Raw genomic sequence first — 5,884 nt, 5'->3', positions numbered from 1 at the left:
GTCCCTTACCATCTGTGTATGGCTGCATCAGGACGGACCTCCGCCCTGCGGATTTAGCTGAAATTGCGGTGTCATCTCACCTACCGTGATTGCCAAAATGTTGCTTGAACATGAAATATCTTAAACAAAAATAGACAAAAAGGCGTTTGGCAAAACAGGAACAGTTTGTTTAATTAAACAATGTGGCCGGGAGAAGGTATAGGCATAGGATCTGAAGACTGTCTCAACGTACAGTTGATCTATAATGGGTTTATATACAATGAATTGAATGCCATAAACAGTTCCAGCGATCCTTTTTTGGTAAGGAATGTGAACCTCTGTCTTTGGAGTCATAAATTATTTTATGCAATGGGGAATCCAGGTGGACCTAGACCTTGCATGGGCCCAATGCGGACAGTGGGTAGATGTCCGGCAAGGGAAGCGCTTGATCATTGCTGGTACTGTGTGTGCCGTATCCTGATTGACTATATTTTCCTCACTTATATGGCATCTGACTCAATTGCGGTCTCTGCTCACTTTCCTTGATGGGCAAATGTGAATCCATCTGGGTGGGGTCTCCTTCCTTTGGCTGCAGTTGGGTTCGGGATACCAATCAGCTCTTATCTGTGGAGTGGAGAAGTGTGGCTCAGGGGTTAGAGGCGGCAGACCCGGAAGCTGAGATCGGCCCTGGACCAGGGTTCAATTTCCCGCCTCGACAGGTCTTGGGCTAAAAATTCCACGGACTCGATAATTCTCGCTCCAGTGCCTTCTCGACTCACGGGTTCACACTCTGCGACTCTGGGCAATAGCTTGCTTAATCTCCACAACGGCCCCTCGCGGCGGGATGCCTGGCTTTCCCCTTGTGGACACCCTGCCGGGGTTATCTCACAGGGGAATACCAGGATGGGTTCCCTAAGCAAGCGCCGGGAAACCCACTGCGGGTAGCTGTGCGCTATATAAGCTCAAATACATTTACATTTACATTTATCTGGCTTGCCAAAATGTTGCTTGAACATGAACTACCTTGAAAAACACAAGAGACAAGAGGCGTTTGGCAAAACAGGAACAGTTTGTTTAATTAAACAATTTGGCCAGGAGAACAGTTACAGGCATCGGATCCGAGGACTGTCTCAACTTACAGTCTATCTGAAATGGGTTTATACACAATTAATTGAATGCCATAAACAGTTTCTGCAATCCTTTTTTGGTAAGGAATGTGAACCTCTGTCTTTGAAGTCGTAAATAAATGTATTCGATGGGGAATCCAGGTGAGCCTCGACCTGGCATGGACCCAATGCGGACAGTGGGTAGATATCTGTTATGGGGAGCGCTTGATCACTGCATGTACTGTGCGTGCTGTATCCTGATTGACTATATGTTCCTCACTTATGTGCCGTCTGACTTTTTGGGGTTTTGGGAGCAAACATACCCCTTCGGCCATGTGTACTTTATTGGAGCTAATCTCCCTGGATCATTGCGGTGTCACTGTGCCTATCTGTGCGATTGATCTGGGATTTCCTGTTCCTGCATTTTTCTGCCAGCTACGTGCTTCCCCACCTATGACCTGTCAATCAGTGATCTATGCTCTAGGTGACTACATATTTCTGAGTGGGGTTGACGTGGAATTCACAATGGGCAAATTTGCTAATAAGAATGCAATTTCTTTTTTATACATGAATGCATCGTATTCGTATTCATATTGACATCGACTTCCTCAATAATAAAAAAAAGCTGTGAAAAACACTTGGAATCTGCAAGTACACTGTGCGGGAGGTAAGTCACTCCCAATAGGCTGCCACTTACACTTCTCTCTGAACAGTAGTAACCCAATATTTGTCCTTCGCAGATGGAGCACAATGGTGAAGGTATGGAACATGGCTAACTGCAAACTGAAGGTAAACCACATTTGGCACACTGGCTTCCTGAACACCTTACTGTTCCTTTTCCCTAACAGCTCTTTCTGGAGGAACGAATAGTCTATGTTGTGGGATGTGAACAAGGGCAAACTTGTGTACACTGTAGATATCAGCAACAGATTCAATGCTTTGTCACTAGCCCCTAACCACTAGTTTGTGTGTGGCCGCTGGTCTTAACATCAAGATTTGAAATCTAGGGGAAAAAATATTGTGTACAAGCTGAAGCAAGAAGTGATAAGTGACAACAGCGGAGCTGAATCACAACAATGCACCTCATGGGCATGGTCCGCTGATGGAAAGACATTGTTAGCTAGATGGATAAATGGATAACTGTGTCAATGTATGCAGATCATCACCAGGAGACCATAAATGTGCAACTAAACCAGAAGTTATTGTTTCTATTGAAGAAAGAAATCCAAAGAGGAATTGTGAGAATAGAGGCAGGCCCTCTCAGCCAATTGTCTGTGAGAGGCTTGGTTTGACATACAACTTTAATAATGTCAAGTTTCAACAATGCACGTCCAGAAGGGCTGGATCCATGCCACATTTTCATGTATTCATGAACATCTTCCATGTATCCAGTCCTGATAGAAATACCATGGGCAACCCTTAGGTAGATATTGATTTACAAATATTTGCAAAAAGATTCTGAAGAACCCCATTTCTCCTTTCACATATTTTCAGGAAAAGTAACTTTGAATTCATGAAACTGTTGTAAGGCTTATCAAGCCATTGTACTTTTGTCTCCTCAGGCGAACATGCTGGATTCTACATTGCACTAGATTTGACAACGATAAGAATTTCATATTTATTAGAGTCCAGTTTTAAACAGCTCTTTTGCATCCAGGCTGCCACTGCTAGAATGCACAATTAGAATTTTATGAGAGTCTGCAACAAATGATGGACGGAATGCTGATGATTCAAGCATTCACTCCCAGTCAAGAGATCTGGGTTAAATCCATTATTCTTTTGCCCATTACGCCACCCTAGTTTGGACCCACCATATGCAAATCAGTCTGGACCCTGTGCCTCATGGGAACAGTCTAGACCGAACTGCCAAGCCAGGTCCTCCCTGGACCGGAAACAAGCATCCTGGGACCGGTTTTGGGGTATGTCACCCTTCATCAGCCAGGCTAGCTTGAATCCAGTAGCACAGTGTGTTACGCCGCGGGCCGACTCACGACCTGCAGCGCTTACTGTTTCCTCTTCACCGGCTGCAGTGCAACCCGTGGTGGCCCTCCCTCCCCTTCGGGGCGCTGCGGTACAGCATTGCTGCCCGCTGTGACCATTTCAACGGCATCGCGGAAAGCACCCGCGACGCACGTTGATTTTCGGGCACACTGCATTCTTACGCAGCACTCCATCCACTTCTCGAGGCACCTTGCGACATTACACTCACCTGGTCTGGGCATCTGGTGATCCCCTTACCTTGGGGGCCATATTGTTGCTCTCCTCTTCACCTTGGTCCTAGAAGGCAATAGGAGAGGGTTACTTACCTACCTAACATTGCGATCTTTCTGTAATGCACTTCACTCCTTTCCCTATCCAAGATGGTGACACCTATCCTTCCTGTTTTGTCACTTCCTGTTCCTGCATGTCACTGTCTGTTCCTGTAGGTCACTTCCGGTTTTTTTCTGTATATAAGGGATCAGAACCTTTCCTTCCTTGCGTTGCAACACTCCTTGTCCCTGCTGGTGTGTCCCCTCTCCTGTTGGTTCCATTGCTCCCCTTTTGGTGATTCGTTCCTTCCGTTGGCGCTTCTTTTCCCCTTGCGCCTTCTGCTCCAGCTTGTCTTCCAGTCATCTCCTGCTTCCTTTTGTGCTCCTGGTCTTCCAGTGTTTTCTAGCTCCTTGTCTTCTCCTCCATTCATGGAGTCTCATCATCAACATCAGAGGTTTTTTCCCTCTGGTGTTTTCCTCTTGGTACTCCTTCAGGATGGCACTGGCTGCTTAGGCTTTCATTGTTGGCAGCACCGTGGATACCGGAAGAGGTCAATCTATCTCGGCCAAACCAGGTCTTACAAGAACCGAAGCTGGGAACTGTCCCAACGTCTTAAGAGAGGTAAGAAAGACCCTGAAACCGACACAGTGAGCAAGGGACCCATGTCTGGGCATACCCGACCACTTATGGCGAAAAGTGTAACTGCAAAAAATGATGGACAGAATGCTGAATGATTCAAGCATTCTCCCCCAGTCAAGAGATCTGGGTTAAATCCATTGTTCTTTTGCCCCCTACGCCACCCCAGTTTGGACCCACCCATATCCAAATCATTCTTGACCCTGTGCCTGATGGGAACAGTCCAGACCGTACTGCCGAGCCAGGTCCTCCCTTGACCGGAAACAAGCATCCTGGGACCGGTTTCGGTGTATCTGACCCTTCAACAGCCAGGCTAGCTTGAATTCAGTGTCACAGTGAGCAAGGGAATGCAGCACCCATGGAAAGAGGAAATACCAAGGAACAATTAAGATATTTATCCTAGCTTCAACTCACTGGGGTGGGTGTATATACCCAGGTTAATAGCTTTAGTAAATCTGAGAATATGCCAAAATCCATGGGTGGTTGCATGGAAACGCCTTCCAAGTTGAATATAACATAGCGTACAGCACAAGCTACAGTGTTGCCTTACATTTCTTTACAAATCGCCCCATGGTGGCTTTGTAAATATTACTGAAGCCTTTGCATTGTCCTTGCGTCATCCTGCGTGACACAAGGACAATGCAAAGGCTTGATAAATCTGTGCCTAAGTGAGTTGGCCAGACTCACAGGCTGTTAAGTTGAGGCTGGGTTTCAGCAGCTCTGGCCACAAGACCATTTCTCTGTATTTAGAGTCTGTTCGAACATAAGGTTTACACAAGGGGACAGTTCTTTGATGTCATCAATGCTCAAAGTGTATGTGATGTCACTTCCACTTCCATTCCGATTGGTGAATCAACTCGGATGACGAAGAAAAGCATGACAATTTGTATTCAAACCTATTTTTTTCCCGAACGGCACATACTATTCAGCTTATTTTAGACAGCCAGGCTAGGCTTTGGACTTCTAATAATCCAAGTTGATCGAAACAAAACCGTTCATGGAGCTTTGAAATTTATATTTAGAAAGGAATAAAAACATGCGCCATCGACGTCAGAGCCGAATGTGGTTATTCTTATAAAAAGGTTTCCAGTCCCGCGTCATTAAGGCTAAAAATATTGAATTAACAGACACAATTCTCTAGTTATTAACGTGAAAACCGAACCAATAGCTTTTATATCAGGACAAATACTCCCAAGGCGGAAACGTGCAGCATCTAAGCTATCATTTTCCCACCCTTCTACAAGTGTAATTTGAAACGGCGCGGTGAAACTGGAATCGGAGAATACCGTTTTGTTCAACCACCAGAAACATAAATATGCGGGTTTCTGTTTACACACTTCCGTGTGGGCTTACATAAAAAGGATCAATGGTAAATCATATCATCAGTGCATAATAAAGGCATTAGCTGTGACAGAAGAACAAAAGAGAAAATGAAAAGGAAAATATTTTCACATGTTCGCTTTGTCGGTGCTTGATTCAGACTATAAGCTTCAACATCCATCAGTAGCTCATCAACAGTGGCTATATTATGGTATAAAAAAATCTATATATATATTTCTTAACTTAGGTAGGACCCAGTATCCAAAGGAAAAGTGTTTTTTGTTTTGCATTAACTTTGGCACCGTTTGTCAAATTCTTACAAAATTTTCAAAACTACTTTGTCACTCACATCAGCCACTGTCTTGAAAGTTTCGGGGTGCTTCGTCAAGCAGGTACTGAGAAAAGCAGGGGGCTGGTCCCGAAATGCGTTTTCCACATGCAATTTCCCATAGGGATTTTAGACACAACTACAGCTCGAACCGCTGCCCGGATTTACAACAAATGTGGCAGAGGGGTAGCTCTTGGTCCAGAAAGAGCCCTTTTTCTGTTATTTGATGTAAATTCATTCAGTAGTTTTCAAGATATTAAAGGAA

General features: G+C 44.9%; 1 pseudogene; it reads left to right on the top strand.

Annotated features, from left to right (window-relative positions):
* Positions 1 to 1,722: 1,722 nt before the first annotated feature.
* On the top strand, positions 1,723 to 2,225 carry LOC147722988 (small ribosomal subunit protein RACK1 pseudogene; annotated as a pseudogene).
* The last annotated feature ends 3,659 nt before the right edge of the window (positions 2,226 to 5,884 follow it).

The sequence above is a fragment of the Lissotriton vulgaris genome, chromosome 4_1, assembly GCF_964263255.1.
Source record: "Lissotriton vulgaris chromosome 4_1, aLisVul1.2, whole genome shotgun sequence".
Taxonomy (NCBI): Eukaryota; Metazoa; Chordata; class Amphibia; order Caudata; family Salamandridae; genus Lissotriton; species Lissotriton vulgaris.
The sequence above is the reverse complement of the archived record's forward strand: the minus strand, read 5'-3'. Positions and strand labels throughout refer to the sequence as shown.